Raw genomic sequence first — 25058 nt, 5'->3', positions numbered from 1 at the left:
TCTTAATAAATATCATAAATACACAATTTTACCATGGTACACAATTCAGGAGGAAAATATTCTTAGTTAATATAATCATCATTTTCCTACCAATGAGTCATGAGACCCAGTTATCCATTGTTGTCTTCTTTTACTGCAAGTCCAGTGCAAGCACGATGGCTCATGATAGTTTTGTAATGGAGGGGTTTGCATACAGCACTGAATCTATCACTTGCCATGGCTACAAACAACATCATCTCACTTCCACCTAAAAGGTGAAGAAAGAACATCTGGACCATGGAGACTTCGTAGGAGATAGCCTTATATTCACTAATTAGGTCACAGATCATTTTAGGAGTAGCAAAGGAGGCCAGGGTCATATCAGTAAAGGAGAGGTTGACCAGTAAGAAGTACATGAGAGAGTGTAAGTGAGGGTCCAGTTTTACTCCAAAGGTAATAATGAGTTTACCTAATACAGTGGCTATGTAGATAATTGAAAAAAAAAATAAGAAAAAGCAAATCTGTAACTCATGAAACTCTGTGACTCCCAGGAAAATAAACTCAGACTCCATGGAGTGATTTTATTTCTCCATTTGTTTGAATATTGGCATATGTTACCTAAAACAAAACAAAACAAATTAGAATAAAGTCTGTGAATTAAAGTTGAGAGATGCAATACATATTGACTTAACTCTCCTCCTAAAATCCACTGAAATGTGCAAAAAGAATCAAAAGTGTTGAATAATATTGAATTAAAATTTTTTTGAATGAGACATGGACACAATTTCTTAGCAAAGGTTATGAGGGATTTCTGCCAAAAACTGAGACGTTTGAACAAGATTGATGCTGACAATACCTAAGTCATATCTGCACTAATCTTGAGAAAAGTGGTACGTGAGTTGGTGAAAGAATTTAGAAATTCCTTGCCCCTTTTTTTAGAGAATAAAAAAGATTTTTATAGATCTATCAGTCCATGGGAAAAGAAGAGGTTTCATCTTGAAATCTATTTCTACATTGCAAAATAGTGAGGGGCATAGCAGTGGAGGAGAGGCCAAATGGTTTTCTAACTAAAAAGCAGGACCAAGAAAAATGAAATTAAGTAGATGAAATATAGAACATGCAGAATGTAGGAGTCAGCTGGAAGTCAGCTGAGCAGCAATAATAAACACTTTGAATTTTAGACAGTTGAATCTATTGTTGGCCAAATTAAGGTGGCTTCTCACCTTTTTCCATAAGGTGGAAAAAAGACTCAGATGTTTGGGTCTTCTCCCATGGGCTCTGACTTTACCTCCAGGCCTATGAATTTAGTAGATGGGAAGGTACAGTGCTCAGGGATGGCACAAATGGATGCTTGTTGCTAGCTTACTACTGCCTTGTTTAAGTTACTTGCTTTGTCGAGTGGTTAAATATCCTAATGGATTTGGTATGACATCCATATTATTTATAAGAGAGTATGATTGTAGAGTTCTTTTTTTTAGATGGTTATTTATCTTCTTTAAATTTTTTTTATTTTAGTGTTTTTTTTATTATATTATGTTAGTCACCATACAGTACATCCCTGGTTTCTGATGTAAAGTTCGATGATTCATTAGTTGCATATAACACCCAGTGCACCATGCAATACGTGCCCTCCTTACTACCTATCACCAGTCTATCCCATTCCCCCGCCCCCTTCCCCTCTGAAGCCCTCAGTTTGTTTCTCAGAGTCCATAGTCTCTCATGCTTCATTCCCCCTTCTGATTACCCCCCTTTCTTTATCCCTTTCTTCCCCTACCAAACTTCCTAGTTCTTATGTTCCATAGATGAGAGAAATCATATGATAATTGTCTTTCTCTGCTTGACTTATTTCACTTAGCATTGTCTCCTCCAGTGCCGTCCATGTTGCAGCAAATGTTGAGAACTTGTTCTTTCTGATAGCTGAGTAATATTCCATTGTATATATGGACCACAACTTCTTTTTTTTTAAATATTTTATTTATTTATTTGACAGAGAGAGATGGAACACAAGCAGGGGCAGTGGGAGAGGGAGAAGCAGGCTTCCCACTGAACGGGAAGCGCCAGGGGCGAGCTCTGGGTCACAGCCTCGCGGACAGTGCTGGGGCGGGGGAGCTCCGGGTAACCTCCTGGCGGGCAGGGCAGGGTGGGAGGGTGTAGCTGCAGGTAGCTTCCTGGTGGGCAACGCGGGGTGGGAGGGGGTAGCTCCAGGTGGCCACCTTGCGGGCAGTGCGGGGGGGGCGGGGCTCCAGGTGGCTGCCTCAACGGGCAGCCTCGGGGGACCGCTGGGTGGATGTGCCCTGGGCAGGGACCTCCTCTGAGCTTTGTGCCCGGAGTTGGTGGTGATAGTCGGCTAAATTCATGATCATCTTGGCTACATCTTTCTGGTAATAAGGCCGACCAAATATCAAGATATCAGCTTTGTCCTCAGGGTCCCACTGATTAACATGAAGTAGGGTCTGTGACACACACTCCACATGCCGGATGTGCTCTCTTCCAGCATAAGATCGCTTCCACCAGCCAGCCTCGAGGTGAACTGCCTTCGGACTCTTCAGATACTCGGAGTGGAACCAGTAGGGCCGCTTGCTGAGGTTACCGAGCACCGTGAATAGCGTCCCTTCTCGCTGCTCCAGCTGCACGAGCATCAGAAACCGCCTTTAAGAGAAGCAAACTGGTATGTGCGGAGACACACGTGCTTTCCCGTGGTTTTAATGGGACCAGCGTTCTGAGGGGTTGGAATGACTTTTTCATGGAAAGCCTATATATATAGGACCTGGGAGCCTCCCAGTTCAGTAATATGATTTTGTTAGATCCGTGTTCACATTTATATTATTATGACCTTGTAAATAGTATCTGTAGCTGCAGAGTTTGCTACAATTTCTTGCATAAAGTTTTATTTTTCTTGATGTCCTTAATTGCTCTTTTGCTCAAATGCTTCTTTTTCTTTTAAAATGCTTATTTTTCTACCTCCTCCTTTATCTCCATACTCCCCAGCTGTGTAAATTTCTTCTCTGGACCTTCACGCACAGCAGGAACTTTATCATTTCATCTTGAGAGTACTGCTCCTTCAGTCTTGACTGCTCCAGTCTGGGTTAGCTGCTTTCAGGCCCACAGTCCTGTGGGTTACTATAGCCTTTCCTGGTCTTAGATCCTGGGCTCTCTGGATCCCGTGACTTCCTTTCTTTTGTGTGCGTGCACATTTGGTTTTGTTGTTTGTGAAGTAGATTTTACAGTAGTAGCAAGAGAACCCAGGCAACGATTCCTGAGTTGCTCTGTGATCATCTCCAAGAGGACCCTCATTTTTACTATAGTTCTCTTTCCCACTTTATTTCTGATTAGCTTCCAGGAAGCTGAGGATGAGGTAGCTGAATTCCAGGAGGGAAGCAGAAAATGAGAGACAGAGTTGTGGGCATAATTAGTTTAGGCTGAATGAAGAAATAGAGACTTGCAGGCTGGTAAGGAGACTGAAGCTTGAAGTGGAAGCTTTGAAGGCAGTGGTGGCAGTGGGTGCCGATGCCTAATGTGCTAGGTTTATCAAAATGAGAAATATACTTTTTCAGGTGGAACTGAAGAGCGGTCATCAACAGCAACAACAACAACAGAATAAGCGTCAAGTAAATTTTTGAAATAAAATGTTTTCTTTCACGGAACCAAGGGAAAGTGGTTTAGAGTTTAGAAGTTCACTTAGAAACTTCATAGCTGTCAGTTTTCTAGCTATAATGTTCCTATAATTTTCAAAGGCTGATTGTTTTGACAGAGTGCTTCCTTCTACAGGACTTTATTTTTTTATTTTTATTTTTATTTTTTTTAACGTTTTTTTATTACATTATGTTAGTCACCATACAGTATATCCCTGGTTTCTGATGCGAGGTTCGATGATTCATTAGTTGAGTATAACACGCAGTGCACCATGCAATATGTGCCCTCCTTACTACCCATCACCAGTCTATCCCATTCCCCCACCCCCCTCCCCTCTGAAGCCCTCAGTTTGTTTCTCTGAGTCCATAGTCTCCCATGCTTCACTCCCCCTTCTGATTACCCCCCTTTCTTTATCCCTTTCTTCTCCTACCCATCTTCCTAGTTCTTAATGTTCCATAGATAAGAGAAATCATATAATTGTCTTTCTCTGCTTGACTTATTTCACTTAGCATTATCTCCTCCAGTGCCGTCCATGTTGCAGCAAATGTTGAGAACTCGTTCTTTCTGATAGCTGAGTAATATTCCATTGTATATATGGACCACAGCTTCTTAATCAAGTCATCTGTTGAAGGGCATCTTTGTTCCTTCTGTGATTTAGCTATTGTGGATAATGCTGCTATGAACATTGGGGTGCATATGGCCCTTCTCTTCACTACGTCTGTATCTTTGGGGTAAATACCCAGTAGTGCAATGGCTGGGTCATAGGGTAGCTCCATTTTTAACTTTTTAAGGGACCTCCACACTATTTTCCAGAGTGGCTGTACCAACTTGCATTCCCACCAACAATGTAGGAGGATTCCCTTTCTCCACATCCTCTCCAGCAATTGCTGTTTCCTGCCTTGTTGATTTTTGCCATTCTAACTGGTGTAAGGTGGTATCTTAGTGTGGTTTTGATTTGAATTTCCCTGATGGCTAAGGATTTTGAACATTTTTTCATGTGTCTGTTAGCCATTTGTATGTCCTCATTGGAAAAGTGTCTGTTCATATCTTCTGCCCATTTTATGATTTGTTTATTTGTTTCTCGCGTATTGAGTTTGAGAAGTTCTTTGTAGATCTTGCATACCAGTCTTTTTTTTTTTAATGATTTTTTTATTATGTTAGTCACCATACAGTACATCCCCAGTTTCCGATATAAAGTTCAATGATTCATTAGTTGCGTATAACACCCAGTGCACCATGCAATACGTGCCCTCCTTACTACCCATCACCTGTCTATCCCATTCCCCCACCCCCCTCCCCTCTGAGGCCCTCAGTTTGTTTCTTATAGTCCATAGTCTCTCATGTTTCATTCCCCCTTCTGCTTACACCCCCTTTCTTTATCCCTTTTTTCCCCTACCGATCATCCTATTTCTTATGTTCCATAGATGAGAGAAATCATGATATTTGTCTTTCTCTGCTTGACTTATTTAGCATTATCTCCGCCAGTGCCGTCCATGTTGCAGCAAATGTTGAGAACTCGTTCTTTCTGATAGCTGAGTAATATTCTATTGCATATATGGACCACAGCTTCTTAATCCAGTCATCTGTTGAAGGGCATCTCGGCTCCTTCCATGATTTAGCTATTGTAGACAATGCTGCTATGAACATTAGGGTGCATATGGCCCTTCTCTTCACTATGTCTGTATCTTTGAGGTAAAGACCCAGTAGTGCAATGGCTGGGTCATAGGGTAGCTCAATTTTTTAATCATGACATTTGCTTACCATCATATTGTTTCACTCATTACTTAGTAACACTAAATATAATTTTAAATTTAATGTGTTACAGGTTGAATTGTGTCCTCTCCAAAAGATATGTTCTCATCCTAACCCCTGATGTCTCAGAATATAGCCTTATTTGGAGATGGGGTCTTTACAGAGGCAATCAAGTTAAAATGAGATCGTTAGGGCTGTCCCTAATCCAGTACGATGATGTCCTTTTAAAAAGGGAAAATTCAGACCTAGAGACAAACATGCGTAGGAAAAAGAAAAAATTAAGACCTAGGGAGAAAACAACTGTCTATAAGCCAAAAAGAAAGGCCTGGATCAATCTTTCCCTCATGACATTCAGAAGGAACCAAACCTGCCAACATCTTTATCTTGACTTCTAGCCTCCAGAAATATGAGACAATTTCTGTTGGCTAACCCACTCAGTTTGCAGTAATCTGTTACAACAGCCTTAGGAAAGTAATACAAGTATATTCGTTCCAATTTTATATGAAAACTTTCCATTCTAAAATCCAATATTTTATATTATCTTAATTTTTAATTCTTTAAAATATCAGTTCATAATGATTAGTGGTTTAGTACTGTATAAACATTGTTTAAACATATTTATAGACATGAAATTTTTCCTTGCCTTTCTTCCGTGATATTTGCCTTTACCTGTTATAATTCTTCCTCTCTGTCCATTTATTTCCTAAATCTTTTACTGACTTCTTTACTAAACAATTCATGTGAGAATTCCTGTCTTGTCCATCTCCTCTTTCCCTTAGGCCATCTTGTATATATATCAACTACGTCCGTATAGCTGTGTAGGTATATAGTCAAGTTATTAGTAGGTCACCTAGGCAACCCCAAATACTGACTCATCTAATGGCGTGACAGAGCAGCAGGGCCAAAGATTTCATCGAAATGTGAATGTACCCCGAGTGACTCAGTACCAGAAGCATATGAAAAATGGAGGAGAAATAAATTTTGAAATGTACATAACTGAAAATTCTTCTAATGTTCAATGAATAACATGCAATTAGAGAATTTGGTTCTCAAGTAATAGAAGTTCTTTCTTTTTGGGTATATGCAAAGATAAGCACACTATTTTTTAGTGGCAATTACACAAAATAGAATTTATCAGAATTCCTGTGTTTGTAGGGTACAAACCTGTGAAGTCAGTGAGTATGAAAGTAACAACTTGTGTGAAGGAAACTTGAGATTTTTCCCAAATTTGAAAACAATCCTTAAAGTTATATGATATTGCATTAACAAGTTATAATGCTAAAAATATTTTTTTAAACAACCAGTGTTTTAAAAAATCAACCATGCTAGTGGAAAAGTAGAATTTTCTTTTTATTATTTGTATAGAAAATTATACTGAGGCACCAAGGTGGCTTAGTTGGTTAAGTGTCTGATTTTTTATCTCAGCTCAGATCTTGATCTCAGGGTCATGAGTTCAAGGCTCGTGTTGTGCTCTAGCTGGGCTGGAGTCTAGAAGGGAGGGAGGGAGGGAGGAAGGAAGGAAGGAAGGAAAGAAGGAAGGAAAGGGAAGGGGAAGGGGCAAGGGAAAGGGAAAGGGAAAGGAAGGAAGAAGGGAAGGGAAGAAAGAGAAAGAAAGAAAGAAAGAAAGAAAGAAAGAAAGAAAGAAAGAAAATTATATCACCAAAGCACTGGAATTTGAAGAGGAGGTCAAAGAGTACCCAGCCAAAAATATCAGAAAAGAAGTGTTACAGAAGTACGTCAGAAATAAATAGCATAAAAATACATTATTTCTCTGGACTTTGTGATGTTTAAGGTATTAGTTTTTTAAAATTTGTAATTTATTATTTCCTCATTCTAAGTAAATATCCCTGTCTGTATGTAATTCTGCATTTATGTTTTTTTATTTTGCGAACTATATAATATCATCCTTTAAAAAACAAACTAAATGTATCCCAACTTAACTTTTCAAGCCAGATTTCAAATATGCCTTTTTCAACATCACCTGACATGAGGAGGGTAGAGTAGAAAAGGTCAGAGTTAAAAAAAGATAGTACTTTTACCATGGTTAAAATATCTTATTTTGTGAATTTCACACACACACAAAATCTGATTGTGTGAACCCATTGCTAGCAGCTCTCCCAGAGCTGTAGAAGGGGCTTGGACAATTGAAACTCCCCAGTAAATCTTCTTGTGCCCCCCACTGAGTATCAGCCCATCCTTTCTCCATAATTCCATGGCCATAGGTTCAGTCATTCATTGAATAAATTTCGGCAGGGCATTTAGTACATATGAGGCTCTGTTCTAGATGTGGGTGTAGAAACAGCAAATAACAATCCATGTTCCCACAGAGCTTTTTTGTCAGGTGGGGAGAGGGGAACAACCAATTAGCAAGTAAATACATAAATAACCAAGACTATTTTAAATAGTCATATAAGCAATGCAGGAAATAAAATAGGAATTGATAAAGATGACTGGGGTAATGAGCAACCTGAGATAGTACTAGAAGGTGATTCTAAGAAGAAAATATTCTGAGACATAATAATAAACATAAACCATTGCTATAAATATTTTAGGAGAAATAATTTTAGAGAGAGAGAGTGAGCACACATGTGAGTGGGGAGGAGGGGCGGAGGCAGAGGGAGAGAAAGAATCTCAAGCTGACTCTCTGCTCAGCTGGGAGCCCTATGTGGGACTGGATCCCAGGATCCTGAGATCATGACCGGAGCTGAAATCTAGAGTCAGACACTCAACAGACTGAGCCACCCAGGCACCTTAGAAATTATTTTTTTTTAATAATTTGTTATTTATTTGAGAGAGAGAGAGCAAGCACGAGCAGCAGGGTGGAGAAACAGAGGAAAAGAAGCATGCTCCCCGCTGAGCAGGAAGCCTGACGTGGGGCTTGATCCCAGGACCTCAAATTCATGACCTGAGCTGAAGGCAGATACTTAACCGACTGAGCCACCCAGGTGCCCCTCAGAAATTATTTTAAATAGAGTAAATAATAAATGCAAAAGCTCTGGGCAGAAAACTGTTGCATGTTCAAGGAATCTAAAGATGGTAGTGTTGGCTAGAGCAGGAAAGCAGAGAAAGGTAGGAAATGAGGAAGGGGTGAGAGCATGATGTTAGACTTTCAAGGCAGGACTGTTGGACTAATTGCAAAAGGCTATTCCTTCCTGAATGTTCCAAAGGCACTTCAGATTTAACATATTTAAGACCAAATTCACCATCTTTCTTCCACCAGCATGTTCCTGCTTCTACGTTGCCCATCTCATTTAATGACATCATCTCCCCTCAGTTGCCTGACCTAAAAGAATCTCCTACTCTACCCTGTAATTCTTCCCTGATTCCAAATCTGGTTTATTAACAAATCTTATTTGCTGATTCTTCCTCACAAATCTCTCTCGTCCTGCGCCCCTTTCCAGGTCACTGCTCCTGTTCCAGTTTACCCCTTCACCATCTCCCCTGCAGTTTCACCTCACTTCCCTCTTAGAGACCCACTGCTTTTCCTTTTATTTCCTTGAGTTAGTCTTTACACAGCAGCCGTCATGAGCTTTGCAAACAATGATCGGTCATGTCCCTCTGTTGTTAAAACGCCTCCAAATGGTCCATCACCGCACAAATAAGAATGTCTACACCATTAGACATGGAATCCAAGATCCTTTAGGTCTGACTATTGCCTATGACTCCAGTCTCCATCACACAGATTAATTCTCCAACAAAACCAAACTACTTTCAATTTCCTTTATGTTCCCACCGCTTCAAACCTTTATTCTTTGCACATGTTGTTTTTGACATTTGGAACGACTATTCCCATTACGTCCCCTGCTGTGTCCCTGCAAAATTCACCCTGAAAAGCCTAGGTTTAGTGTCCATATTTTTTGGTAACACTTCTCTTGAAGCTTTCTCTCCCCACCACACACCACCACCAGGACGTGACCCCTCATTGCCTCTGTTTGTGCTGCTTTTTGCACATAGAATCATTTTAGAAGTCTGGTTTCCCCCTGTTGATACCCATTAGAATGATTTGATGCCTGTACTTCAAGCAATGTGATGAGGAGCCTACAGAGCTTGTCCCTGAACAGTACAGCTATCGATCACAAAAATAAAACGTTAGACCTACAGGGAATTTTTATCATTAAAGTGATCCCTTCATCATACAAATGAAGGAACCGATAACCAGAAAGGTTAAGCAGCCAACAGCACCCTAACTAGTTTTTTATGGAGCCCATAGTAACTTCGTATCTCCTGCCCCCAGAGCTTTAGCCTGGGGCTTTGTGTGCCATTGGGGATTTCTCCCCTCCTCTCCCTTATTTACGTTCACGGATGTTATCTTCAATGGAAAGCTGATCGGTAGCTATGGATGCATTTACTTTATATTAAGCACTCTACCAACATTCCTGAAGGGATGAAATAAAAGGCTTGAGTTTGTAATGATCTAATTGATACTGTCAACGGAGTGAGACTATGCTTAGGAAGCCTATTGCTTCATTCCTTAATTCTTTTGTCAAACATTCCCTAATCATCTTTAATATGCAAAATGCCATACTTTGTGTTGAGAATGAAAAGGCAAACAGAAAATGTGCTCTTTGCACACCAGAAAGTCACAGAGAAATAAAACACATGATCATAATACTAAAGCAAAGTTAGAAAAGCCATACTGAAAGTGTGAATAAATCAAGAAGTGCATGGTTCTGGAAATCTCTTAGGAAAGAGTCACCAAGTTTTTTAGAGAAGATTATATTTGAGCTATACATTCCTTCATTTATTCATTCATTATTATTCATTTATTTATTATTAACGAGCACTTAGCTTGTTAATGACAATTTTTTTAAGAAGACGAAACTAAAGGATGAATCATGAAATAACTGCTCAATCAGTGTTATTTTTAGGGGCAGCTTGACTTAATCTCATTGACAGTGCTGCTTTATTCATCACACCATGAAACTAGATTCAAGGAATCTTCAAGGAAAGCATCTGAATGCAGGCCCTGGCACTTCTGCAGAGCAAGTTTCTTCATTCCGAATCTGTGGAATAGACCAAAAACCCGAAGCATCTGGCAGGATATGTGGCAGCTGGAAAATCCCCTAACCACATATTTTAAAGCCCGTAAGATGCTTGTGGTTTAACACGTATATGTCGTTATTCTAACATTCACTAAAATAAAATGCAATTACACATTACTGAATACTATTGATTTTCTCTTAGGATAATTTCGGCTGTTAATTCCCTCAAATAATATCTTAGAACTCACTTGTGTGCTAAATGGAAACCCAGAGAATAATTTACATTTTTCTTTTTAGTGAAGATATAAATGAATTAAAACTTTAGAAAAAATAACCCAAAGCCCTCAAGAACTGATTATCCCCCTTGCTTTAACCTGAATTCTCCTTTTATTAAGAAAGATTCACTATTCAAGGAACATTTTATCTTCATTCATAAAATGGAGTCTTTCATTTCTGGGGACTCATGACAAATGAACAAATGAAGGGACAGATGAAGACTCATTAAGGGACTTGTTTGAATTTAAATGGGGGAAAAGATTTCAAATAGGTAAATTAAATATGCAGATATATGTGCATATATGTATATGCATATACATATACTTGCCTGTGGTTTTCTTCAGTAAGTTAATTTATAGTTTTGTTTTTTGTTTTTTGTTTTTTTTTACTTTAAGGAATAGGAAATGGGTGTGTATATGAATGGGTTTTAATCTTTGCAGCAGTTCCACGATGTCTCCATTGCTTTTCACTTAAGAAAACATATCCAGCCTTTGCCCACCTAAATCAGGATATTTCCATTAGAAGAAGGAGGAGGAGGGGAAGAAGAAGGAGGAGGAAGAGGGGGAGGAGAACCACCTCGCCAGGTCCAGTGTGATGCCTTGTTTTACATTAGGTGTTATAGAAATGTGTACAAATGTGTGCAGCTGTTTCCCTTCAGTCAATGATAGTATTTATTCGGAGACCTCCTGCAATTTCATGGTCGATGACTCCTGTTGCCATAAACCATTCAGAGGGAAAGGAAAACCCAATGAGTAATCACTGTGCACTGAAAATGTCATTGTAAAAGTAAGGTGGCAGAGACAAGGCCTCTAGAGTTGAACTCTGAAGACCCAAACCAACTCTAATCAATCTGTTAGATTTTGTTACTCAAACTTGGTAGCATTTTTATGCTGCTTGAGCCATTTAATATTATTTTAAACAATGCCTTTACTTTAACATGAAATACTAATTAACCATTGTTAAGTCCATAAGATATTTTTTTTATCCCCTTTCCCTTCCATTGGCTATATAACAGTGATTATAGTTCTGTAAAATGCCTTGTTTTCTTCATTTTTATTAGAAAAACTAAATTAATAAACTTGAAACCTTTCATTAAAAGAAGTTCTTCAAAATTTAGTATCTTAATGTTCAAAATAAGTAACTAAAGGGCAGCATAAGAAAATTTTTAAAAAAGGGATAATCCTTGATATATAATGTGTGTGCATATATACACAAAAAATGATAGATAGATAGATGATAGATAGTCATAACATTATTAAAGCAACATTTTCTAGCCTGGGATATATTTTCAAAAGAAAATAGAAGCATACGCACCTAATTTTATTTACATGGTAATTTTTCACTTTTTTATATTAGGCGAAAAGGTAATAGGTTTTTTTGTAGAGTTTTTTCAAAAGAAATAGTTAAGGGGCACCTGGGTGGCTCAGTTGGTTAAGCATCTGCTTTAAGCTCAGGTCATGATCCTGGAGTCCCAGGATCGAGCCCTGCATCAGTCTCTCTGCTCATCAGGGAGTCTGCTTCACCCTCTCCCACTCCCGCTGCTCATGTTCTCTCTTTCTCTCTCTCTCACTCTCTCTCAAATAAATAAAATCTTTTAAAAAAATAAAAATAAACTAAAAAAAAAAGTTAAAACCCATGTTAAGAAATCCCCTTTCTTTTAATATGAAAGTGACTTTTTATTTTATTCTATTTTAATTCAATATAGTTAACATACAGTGTTATATTAGTTTCAGGTGTACAATATAGTGATTCAGCAATTCCATACATTACTCAGTGCTCATTGTCATAAATGTACTCTTAATCCTTGTCACCTATTTCACCCATCCCCCCACCCAACTCCCTTCTGATAACCATCAGTTTGTTCCCTGTAGTTAAGAGTCTGTTTTTGGTTAGTTACTTTTTTCCTTTGTTTTGTTTCTTAAATTCCACATATGAGTGAAATCATATGGTATTTGTCTTTCTCTGACTTATTGCACTGAGCATTATACTCTCTAGATCCATTCATGTTGCAAATGGCAAGATTTCATTCTTTTCTATGGCTGAGTAATATTCCATTGTATATATATATCCCACTTCTTTATCTATTCATCTAGTGTTGGACACTTGACGATATTTGGCTATTGTAAATAATGCTGCAATAAACATAGGGGTACATATATCTAGCCGAATTGGTGTTTTTGTATTACTACATCATATGGTAGTTCTATTTTTAATTTTTTGAGTAACCTCCCATGTCTTCTGCCCATTTTTAATTGGATTATTTGTTTTTTTGGTGTTGAGTTGTATCAGTTCTTTATATATCTTGGATACTAGCCCTTTGTTGGTTATGTCATTTGTAAATATCTTCTCCCAGTCATTAGGTTGTCTTTTAGTTTTGTTGGTCATTTCCTTTGCTTTTCATTTTGATGTAGTTCCAATCGTTTATTTTTGCTTTTATTTCCCTTGCCTTAGGAGAAATATCTAGAAAATGTTTGTATGGCCAGTGTTAGAGAAATCACTGCTTGTGCTTTCTTCTAGAATTTTTATGTTTCAGGTTTCACATTTAGGTCTTTAACCCATTTTGAGTTTATTTTTGTGTACCAAGTAAAAAAGTGGTCCAGTTTCATTCTTTTGCATAGAGATTTCCCAACATCATTTGTTGAAGAGACTCTTTTTTACCCTTTGCTTATTCTTGCCTCCTTTGTCAAAGATTAATTGACCATATAATTACAGGTTTATTTCTGGGCTCTCTATTCTGTTCCATTGATCTATGTGTTTATTTTTATGCTGATACCATACTGTTTTGACTACTACAATTTCGTAGTATAACTTGAAATCTGGGATTGTGATACTTCCTCTTTGTTTTTCTTTTTCATGATTGCTTTGGCTATTCAGGGTCTTTTGTGGTTCCATACAAATTTTAGGTTGGTTTGTTCTACTTCTGTAAAAAATGCTGTTGGTATTTTGATAGGGTTTGCACTTAATGTGTAGATTTCTTTGGGTAGTATGGACATTTAAACAATATTTGTCCTTCCAATTCATGAGCATGGAATATCTTTCCGTTTGTGTTGTCTTTGATATCTTTTATCAATGTTTTCTAGTTTTCAGAGTATAGACTTTCATCACTTTGGTTAAGTTTATTCCTAGATATATTTTTTAAAGATTTACTTATTTATTTGCCAGAGAGAGTGCACAAACAAGGGGGAGGAGCAGAGGTAGAGGGAGAAGCAGGCTCCTCACTGAGCAAGAAGCCCGATATGGGCCTCCATCTCAGGACCCTGGGATCATGACCTGAGCCAAAGACAGACGCTTAACTGACTGAGTCACCCAGGGGTCCCTAGTCCTAGATATTTTATTATTTTTGGTGCAGTTGTAAATGGGATTATTTTCTCAATCTCTCTTTCTGCTGCTTTATTGTGTATAGAAATGTAATGGATTTTTGTATATTGATTTTTATATCCTGTGATCTTACTGAATTCCTTTATTAGTCCAATAGATTTTTGGTAGTCTTTTGGGTTTTCTGTATGTGGTATCATAAGACATTCCTTTCTTCTGAGAGGAACTGAAATAATCATCATACTTGCATTTTCTATAGCTAAATCATCCCTTAGTTCTATATTCTCTCACACAAAGCATTGGGTTATTTTCCTTAGAGAAGATAGGTTTTTTGTTTTGTCTTAGTTTCATTATTAAGCAATTGAGAGAATCACTTGTATTCTCTGTATCTCAGTCATCAGATGGATCTTCTCAGAAGAGGATTATTCCCCAAAGGTGGTGCATGGTTACAGAGATGTTAAGGAGTGAAGGCACCATACCTTCTATTTTTTGTAACTCCCAGACTTTCCAGTTCAGATTCCTGTATCTAAAGAGAGTGCAATTTCAAAGCATCCCAATGATATTGTGCTAACTAGCTTTTTGTGCTGTTTTAACTTCAACTAGTGCTTATTAGGTCTGTAGGAAGCTCTATTTTTAAAAACGATCTTTTGCCATTCCAGTATGAACTTCCCCAGATGGAGTTCTTCATCCCCTCTGAAAAATAATCATACCTACTTCTCTATTGTTGTTGATAGTTCCGTTTGTCTCTCCTCTGCAACATCGTTTCGTTTATTTATCGATAACCTAATATTTCAGGTCCAGTTTGCAGTTTTGAAAACACAAAGATGAATGGGCCATATTCTCTGACTTTAAAGAATTCATGGAATAGTCAGAACCAAAACACATGGTCAAAATCCAATACTGTAAGGATGATGGCATGTGTAGATCAAGGGGTATGACGGGAACAAGGATGTAGAATACAAACTAAGATTTGAATAATCAGGAATTGCTAAGTAAAATCACCACTTGTGTTTTAAAGAATGAAGAGTAATTATTCAAGTAAGGCAGAAGGAGGAGATAGGGCATTCTAAACTAAGGATAAAGCTTTTCTTTCTCTTTTTTTTTTATTGAACATGAAGTACAGAGCTTGTATCGAGTATAAAAAATTGCACATATAACTAGTGTATCAAATCCATCCTCCTTGGAATGAAAGTATACATGACTCTGATCCTCCTCTTATTATTCTTTATATTCATTTGATGAGGCTAATCATTTCTCTTTTCTCCAGCTGAAACTCAGATGGAGTTTCCCTCATGATTTTTCCAGTCAGTTCCTTCAGTCAATTATTAAAATGCCCAGTCCCATAAAATAGTCAAGATTCCTAGTTGATTTAAAGTTAAAATTTCCCTTTCCCATCTTTTTCTTCCAGTTGAAGAAGGGGATGTGGAAGTATCTTCTCTTTTGCACATAATATAAGAAGATTGGAGTTAATTCAAAGGATATGTAGAGTCATTGAAAATACCTGATCATAACCGTAGTATAGTTATATTTCAGTTTGTAACTATGCTTTGTTTAGAGAATGGATTTAAAGAAATAAGACCAGAGGCAGAAGAGAACAAAGGAGATTTTCCCCCCAATTACCCATGATAGATCTAGTAGTGATGCAGAAGAAAGAAAAGGGAAACTAAGAAAGTAAAATCTGTGTGCACTGGGTGATTGTTTAGATGTGAGTGGAGAAGAAAAATGTGAGATCAAAGGTAAATCTCAGTTTCCATATTGGATGGGATGGGTGGAATCTGCTGTTTCTGTGGAGGTATACAGAAGGTGGAGTTTTAGACAAGATGTTAAGCTCAGTTTTAAATGTGTTGATTTCAAGGTGCATATGAGACAAAGTGAAGATGGCCATTGGACCCTTGTATCTATTACGGAAGTCTCAAGTAGAGAATGATTATGGTTGAAAACTTTACTATAGATAGTTATAAATGTAGATATAAGTACATGGAATATACATATACATAAGATCTATGTATCTATACTTTTTTCTAGAATTTCCATTTGGTTCTTCAATGAACATTTCAGTTTATCTGCTAAGATTTATGTGTTTAATCATTATGTGTGTATTTTAATTTACATACTGAGCCTAGTTATTATAAATGCTTTTAAAATCTTGTCTGCTAATTACATATGGATCATCTCAGAAACCCCAGTGATTGCTTGTTATTGCTGAAATAGTTTGAGAAATTACTCATATGATAGAATTTATCATTTAAAGTCTATAATTTAGTGGGTTTTAGTATATTTATAGAGTTGTTCATTGATTGCCTTTTATCTGAGTATGTTACATTTTAATGTTTCTTTGTATAGCTAATAATATGGGATTATATCCAACATTGTGAATGATACCTTACAGAGACACTGGATTCTGATATATTCTATATCTGTATGTATAGACATACACACACACACACACACACACACACACACACATATGGCTAAAGTGATAGTTAAATCTACAGAGTGGGAAAAACAGGTAGTCAAGGGAAGAAGACACACCTGGGCAATGCCAATGTGTATAATGAGTGGTCTACACAAAGAAGACAGAAAAGAGAATGAGAAGAAGTAGAGGTTATGTTATCACAGAAACAAGACGTATTATTTCTAACTTAGAAATTTATTGATTTATTAAAAATCTTCTCAATTCTGTCAAGATTACTTATTTCCATTTCATTACAAATATCATATACGTTTGCTAAAACTTATTGTAGGTGCATTCATCCTTCCAGAAATTAAAAGAAAATGCAATATAAATAAATTAAAAACAAAAAACAAAAAAAACCTTCCTTTTAAAAAAATGTCCATGACTGTCTGATAAATCTGGATTACTCCTTTTTTTTGTTGGGGGGGGCAGTGAAGGGAGTGTTGGTAACTATGTTGTGATCAACATCTTTTCATTCTCTGCTCCCAGCTTAGCCATTTAGGATGCAGGGTTTCTACCAGAGTTATAATGCGGGTGTTCTCTAGCACATTATCATTCCATGATTATGTATACAGACCTTGGATTTACCTCTGTTTCTGGAACTCTCTGTCATTAGGAATATAAGTTTATCACTTTGACCTTTATCTGTGATGGAGTTTTGTTGAAATCCCCACCATAAATCATACTGGTGTTAACTATTTGTTTTAAAGTCTTTAGGGCCATTATTTTATAAACGGAAATTGAAAGCATCTTTATCTCAATTAAATGAGGTACACATTTTTGTATATGAGAAGAGATATTTAAAGTCACCTAACAGAAATCTTTGAGTAAGATTGGGATAAGTCAACTACTTTTCTGGTTGAGTAAGTATTGTCAGCTTTATTGTTACTACTAAGAATTTTATCAGCTTAGAACTTGAATTTTGATTTTAACCATGTATTCAGAAGAAATTTATATCTTTTCTCCTATAATTTTTTGAATGAATTATTGTAAAATGAAGTATTTACTGAGTGAGCTATAATAATGGGATCTACTATTTACATAGCACTTACTATAATTTTGTTCAAGTATTTAAGGAATAAAAAACCAAATTTAACAATAAATACAGAAATATTGAAGTTCACTTGTATCCATATCAGGTATAGAAGATCTGGGATGGATGGATAGATAGATAGATGATAGATAGGCAGATAGGCAGATAGGCATAAATGAAACAATGAGAGAACCAGTCTATTTCTCAAACTGGTAAGTAGTATTTCCAGACCACAGTGTTATAACTGACTGAAAACTGGTACTAAGAAGACTAAGACCTTATTATTGTCCTCAAGGATATTTTTTCCAACTGTATTGAGATATAATTGACATATAACATTGTATAATGTTAAGATGTACAAGGTGATTGTTTGAACACATATTTTGTGAAATGACTACTATAATAAAGTTAGTTAACACCTCCATTATCTCACATAATTACCATTTTGTTTTTTTGGTGAGAACACTTAAGATCTACTCTCTTAGCAACTTTGAAGTGTATAACACAGTATTGCTAACTGTAATCATCATTAGATGCCCAGAATTTATTAATCTTATAACTAGAAGTCTGTACTCCTTGACCAACTCTTCCCATTTCCCATCCTGTGGCAACCACCATTCTATTCTCTGATTCTGAATTTGGCTTTTTCAGATTACACATATGAGTATTTGTTTTTCCCTGTCTGATTTATTTTACTTAGCATAATGTCCTCAAAGTCCATATAGGTTGTCATACATGGCAAAATTTCTTTCCTTTTTATGTTTGCATAATATTCCACATTGATCAATTTATATGGAATATATATATATTCCATATATATATATATATATTCCATATATATGGAATATTTGCCATTTTTCTATCCATCTATTTATATGGAATATATAAATATATATATATGTATATTTGCTATTTTTCTATCCATCTCTCATTGCTTTAGGCTGTTTCTATATCTTGGTTATTGTAAATAAGGATGCTATGAACACAGGAGTGCAAATATCTCTTTAAGATAGAGATTTCATTTCCTTTGGCTGCATGCCAGAAGTGGAATTGCTGGATCATATGGTAGTTCTATTTCTAGTTTTTTGAGGAAACTCTAAACTGTTTCCCATAGTGTTTGAACCGATTTACATTCCTGCCAACAGTGTATGGGGGGCTTCCCTTTCCTCCACATCCTCACCAACACTTGTTACCTCTTCTTTTTGATGACAGCCATTCTAACAGATGTGAAGTAGTATCTCATTGTGGTTTTGATTTGCATTTCCCTGATGGTTAGTGATTTTTTCCCACATAACTCTTGGCCATTTCCTCAATTATATGTTAACCCAATAGAAAGACAAAGCTAATGTATGAAATGAAAGACAATTTCTGTTAAACTCTGTGGAAACAACTATAAGAACAACAGAAGACTAGACTTCATTTTTACTGAAAATCTAATTGCTGGGAGCTTTCACATGCATTCTCTTATTTAATCTTCACAAGAATGCTCTGTGGCGACATTATTAAGGCCATTTTGTAGGTGAGAAACTAAGAAACCTGTGCTAATTCACAAACATGACTCAAATGCAGATTTATCTCATTCAAAAGCCTGTGATCTTTCCATTATTCCACGGAAGTAGTGGTGAAGGACACAGACTATAGTTTCTTTGCTCTGTTTTTCACATGAAAGTAGATTCTGCATGCTAAACTCTGTTTTGTATCAGTGAAGCTCCTTTAGGTGGCATTATTTTACATTTGTAAAGGTTAAAGTAATCCAGTTTTTCTGGGAGGGGGGAGGAAACTTTTCTCTTTCCAAGGATGGGTGATAACACTCTCAATTTAACCCAAAAGTAGTAGACCAGGAAGGTTTTACATAACCCAACTTCCCAGCTTTGCCAACCATGGATATCTTTAGGAAAGTTAAGTCAAGATTTAGATCTCAAATATATAATCCCACTATGAAGTTTCAGACTTCTAATATGAGGTTTCAGAATTTCTAATACATGTTCAAGCAAATGCAGATATCTCTATTTTTTCCTTGCAGAAAACAAAATTGTGATCGTCATAAAAACAGACTGCATTATGCACTTTTTATACCACTCATAGAATCTAATATGATGCTAAAAGAGTAAAAGTTATGATAGTTGCTAAATAAGTCTGGAGGCAAGAGCCTCACTACTGTCTAACCAAATAAGTACTTTACATTAAGGAACTTCAAGCCAGGCAGGAACTGTAGACAATCATGAAATGCTATTGGTGAGAAACGTAGGCCTGTCTCATATGTCTAAACTTGGAGTTATCTTTCTCACCCAAATACATGTAGTTATTTTCCATATTTTTCTTTTCAAACTGTTGTTACCATCAAAACATACTGAATATATACAGAGCTTGGTAGCCTCACCAGAAGTGCTGCAAACGATGAAGAGTTCAAAGTTTCAAGAGGTGGTTTATACCATTGAAAGGTGTTAATAATTTTTAGAGCAAACTAGGCCTGAAGACATCTCAGATCACACTACGTGGTAACTTCAGTATCCCCTAAAAATAGTGACAGAGCCAATCTCAGTGGACATTCAAGATTTGCCTCATTTGTAAATACTATCTGGACTATGTGTGTAGAGTGAATAAGAGATTGATGTTTACAGACTTCTGTTAGATGCCTCTCCAACTAGATTATACTGCTTATTATCATCACCCTTAAGATGTTTTTAAGTCAACTTTTAGAGAAAAACTGATCCATTTGTTCAACACATATATATTTTTTAAATTTTTATTGAAATTCCAGTTAACATACGGTGTAATATTAGTTTCAGGTGTACAATTTAGTGAGACAACACTTACATACAACACCTGGTGCTTATCCCCAGTGCATGTCTTAATCCCCATCACCTGGGTAACCCATTCCTGCACCCTCAACACATATTTTTGAGCACTATGAAATAAACCTTAATCTCAGTGCAAGAGATACCACAGAGAACAAGATACACAAAGTTCACACTCTCATAGGGTTTATGTTCTCATGTAATACCCACGTCTGCATCGTGTCTTCCCTGAAAGTCGGTATTTATTTTTATTGACTGATATTATAAATATCTTTAACAAAATATATCAAGTGAATTATAATGAAAGAAAATTAACTTTTGTCACCTCATTGGTATATGATATTGATCAATGAATAAGTGAACTAATTATTTTCATCAAATATGACTGTTATTAACATAGTTCTGCTTTCATTTTAGGTTTGGAGTACGAGTCAAAATTTACATCCATGCTGGATTTTACTAAAACTATAACCTCATTTGTGGCAATTAGTTTCATGTAACATCCAGTTTCTACTAAAGGACATTCTGGAAGGTATTCTGACAAAGAGTGGAGCATTACTTGTTTTCATCTGACCGCTAATAATCAAATTCCAGCCAGTCTGCAAACTTTGGTCAAAAGTAAGTGTCACTTAATTGTCTAATAAATTATTTTCTGTGGTGTTTCTTCCCCTCATAGTTGTTTTTTTCCCCCACTATGAACTTTTCCCGCTTTTCAGTTTTTCCTTATCTTAGTAGTCAAGTTAGTGTTATAGGAAGGGTGTATTTCTTAACTGCAACCCAAAAGACTAAAAATAAGACTGACAGTGGAATTCTTAATAGAAATTTTTTTAAAAAATGGTAATTATCATTTTAAACAAAATAATTTAAAATATATAATTCTATGCCTACTGAAAATATCCTTCAAAGTAAAGGTGAAATAAAGACATGTCCACAAAATTATAGTGAAGAGAATTCACTAGTAGTAGATAGATACTAAAAGGAAGTCTTCAAGAAGAAGGAAAATACTCCTAGAAATAAATACAGAAAAGAGTAAAAGTGCTAAAAAAACTAAAGAATGGAAAAACATGTTATTTCAGCAGTATCCAAAAGAAGTCTTATGTAGTTATGCCAATGTCAAATAGGGAATATTTTAAGGCAAGAAGTATCACTAGAAATAAAGAGAGAGCAAAAAAATAAATAAATAGAAGAAAAACATTTCATAATGAAAAAGGTCAATCTACCAAGAAGATTAAATAATTCTAAAATTGTGTGCATCCAACAATATAAGTTCCAAATATATACAGAACAAAGTGGCAAAAGTAAAAGGTGGAGTGCAAAAATCCACAATGAAGAAGATTTTAACACACATTTCTCATAACTAAGTCCAAGCAGGAAAAAAATTCAATAAGCACATAGAAGATCTGTAGAAGTTATTAAGATATTTACCTAATTGATATATATGAAGTGCTGCAGAACAAAATAGATGAATGCACAGATTCTCTTGACATTCACATGAACATTTATCAAAGTGTATTGTAAAAAATTTTATATAGGCTGGAGTAAAAAGAAAATCTCAACAAATGTTAAAGTACTAGATAATTCAGAAAGTCCTTTGACCCCAATGTAGTGAAACTGGAATTCAGTCATAAAAGATGACTAGAATATGTCCTTATATTTGAAAATAAAGCTATATATTACTAAATAATCCACAGATCAAGCGTTATACAGTAAAGCTATATATTACTAAATAATCCACAGACAATATTTTGAACTGAATTACAATTTTTAAAAAATCTAGTATTGCCTGCAGAGGCAGGCAAAATTGTTTAGACAGAAGGTATTACATTAAATGTATATATACAAAAAACGAAAGGCTAAAAATGATTATTCTAAAGGAGTTAGATAATATCAAATTAATTCTAAGAAAATGGAAGAAAAACATAAAGAGCAGAAATAAAAATTTAAAAATCTATGGAACACTAAATAGTCAATAAAAGTATTAAACAGCCAAAAGTTGATTTCTCTATAAATTATAGACTAATAGATTTGATACACTCCTAATAAGATCTACTAAGAGGGGCATCTGTGTGGCTCGGTCAGTTAAGCGTCCTACTCTTAATCTGGGCTCAGGTCATGACTTGAAGCTTGTGAGATCAAGCTCCGTGACAGGTCTGTGCTCAGCGTGGAGTCCCCTTGAGATTCTCTGTCTCCCTCTTCCTATGCCCCTCCCCCACCCTTACAGCTATAATCTGTGTGACTATATAGATAAAGGAAGAAATGTTTTCTCTAAACAAAACTTCGTTCAAGCTAAAAGACATCACAGACCAGCTACAAAAAAAAAACAAAAAACAAAACAAAAAAAACCCCAAAACCAAAAAAACCGAAAATAGTTTAAATTATGTTCTGTTTCAAGAAAACAAAGTAAGAGATTCATCTAGGATTCAGCAGTTAGAGATTAGGAATATAATAATAAAACTATTTATGGAAATCTGTATCAAAAACTGATTTTCAACCTTTCCAGTTTCATGGCGGTCTCATAAATAGCTACCGTATTTTCATCCTTGCAGATGCGAGAATGCTCAATGCCTATCAAAAAGGAATGATGAGGCAGAACAGATGAATGAAGTAGGGAAGTCTTTTGAAAAAACAAATCAATACGAAAGACTTTCTTTAATAATAGAGTGTAAATCCAACCAGGAAGGCAGTTGTGCCAGAGCCGCCTTGGAATTCCCCCAGGAAAGACAAGGCAAGAAGGAGTCAACACTTTAGGCTCAGCCAGTTCGAATTACTCTGGTGCGTCTGGGGCCACAGAGGTGGTCTCTATAGAGTTGCCTGAAACCCATTCAGGGCAGAGAAAGCACTGGGCTCCGCATCTTCAGCTCCGCACTCGCACCTGCATCGGGGAGCAGCTGTGGCTCCGCCTCCTTCCCGTCGGAGCGTGAATAGTCGGTTGCCCACCCCGCATCACATGGCGCGCCCGCCTCGTTCGTCCCACTTCCTGTCCTGCTGTGGATGTTTCGTAGCACGTCATAGACACAAGGGTGAGTGCAGTGTAATAAGGGATTTGGGGAGAGGGGGACCACGTTCGTGTGCTTTTGTGAACGTATATTGCTATAATGACGCTATTTTATTACTGGGTACTGCTGTGTCTCTTCCGGTGCCTCCTGTAGGCATTAAGCTTTGTCAGAGGGGCTTAGGTATAGGAAAGGGCATCGTGTCCGCGGGGTTCGGTATGCTCCACGGTTTCCGGCACCGCTGTGGTCCTGGCACGTGTGCTCCCCAGGAAAGGGACACGACCCTACGGATGTGGGAGGGAGAGCTGGGTAAGACGTAGTTGGGGCACAGACAGTGCGCTGCTTGGTGTGTACGCGAAAACGTGCTTGTGGGAAGGTTGTCGTTATCTTCAGGAATCCTCTAGCTCCGGGAAGGGCAGTCTTTTCCCAGGTCTGAAGGCTCCCAAGAGAGGTCAGAACGTCATAATATACAGAAAATAACCAAGCACAATTAATACACATACCGACTGTTGACAAGGGTGTGGAGGAACTGGAATTCTCATACACTTGGGAAGACAGTTTGGTAGTTCCTTTACAGTGTAAACATTTACCTGCTTTGTGACCCAGTGATTCCACAGTTAGGGGTCTCTCTGCCCAAGGGAAGTGAAAGTGTAACTCCATACAGATATTTGTACCCTCGTATGAGGTATATAGCTGGTGTATTTCGGATAGCCAGGATTTTGTAAACCATCTGAATGTATGTCAGCAGGTGAGTGAATGAACTGATGGTGGTGAAGTCATGTAATGGAATACTGTTTGTTAACACAAAGGAGCACCAAGTGAATGTGCACGTGAATGAACACCACCATGAATGAGTCTCAGAATAATTACACTGAAAGAATCCAGTGCATGCCAAATGTCTATAATATATTTCATATCATTCTAGAATTCTTATAAATTTATGTAAAATATATGTAAAATTGTAGAAAATGCAATCTAGGATGACAGAAAAATGTTCAGTGGTTTCACGGGGATGGGGTGAGTGTTAGGGAGATGTCCATGGCAAGGGGATCATGTAACTGTTTGAGGTGATGCATTTGTTTGCTATTTTTGGTGTCAGTTTCCTGACTGCAAATTTTATTAGTTTCCTAGGGTTACTATAATAAATTACCACAAACTGGTTGGCTTAAAGTAACAGAATTTTATGACGTCAGTTCTGGAGACTAGGAGTCCAAACTCAATGTGTTCCAGGGTCATGCTTCCTCTGAGGTTCTACGGGAGGATCCTTCCTTGCTTCTTCCAGTCTGTAATAGTCCTGCGTGTTTCTGGCTTTGGGGCAACATCCCTGCAGTCTCTGCCTCCATCTTCATATGGCCATCTTCCCTGCATCTGTGTCTTTTTCCGAAGTTCCCACTTCTTAAAGGAAGGGAAAAATGAAGGGGGGGGGACATCAGAGGGGAGACGAGCCATGAGAGACTATGAATTCCGGGAAACAATCTGAGGGTTTCAGAGGGGAGGGGGGTGGGGGGATGGGTTAGCCCGGTGATGGGTATTAAGGAGGGCAGGTATTGCATGGAGCACCAGGCGTGATACACAATGAATCATGGAACAGTACATCAATAACTAATGGTGTACTGTATGGTGACTAACATAAAAAAAAAAAAACAAAAAACACTAGTCATATTGGAATTCCAATACGACCTCATATTAACTAATTACATCTGCAGTTACCCTATTTCCAGATAAGGTCACATCCTGAAGAAACAAATATTTCAACATATCTTTTTAGAATTTGACCAATATATGTTTATTTACATACTCAGAACTTATCAAATTGTATTCTTCAACATGTGTGGTTAATTG

The 25058-nt window shown here is 37.0% G+C and overlaps 1 long non-coding RNA gene across 1 annotated transcript; it reads left to right on the top strand.

Annotated features, from left to right (window-relative positions):
• Positions 1-2524: 2524 nt before the first annotated feature.
• On the top strand, positions 2525-23234 carry LOC130542567 (uncharacterized). The gene is made up of 3 exons (XR_008957219.1): positions 2525-2647; positions 20641-20841; positions 22770-23234. It is a non-coding gene; the product is annotated as an uncharacterized LOC130542567 (long non-coding RNA).
• The last annotated feature ends 1824 nt before the right edge of the window (positions 23235-25058 follow it).

The sequence above is a fragment of the Ursus arctos genome, unplaced genomic scaffold (genome assembly GCF_023065955.2).
Source record: "Ursus arctos isolate Adak ecotype North America unplaced genomic scaffold, UrsArc2.0 scaffold_37, whole genome shotgun sequence".
Taxonomy (NCBI): domain Eukaryota; kingdom Metazoa; phylum Chordata; class Mammalia; order Carnivora; family Ursidae; genus Ursus; species Ursus arctos.
The sequence above is the reverse complement of the archived record's forward strand: the minus strand, read 5'-3'. Positions and strand labels throughout refer to the sequence as shown.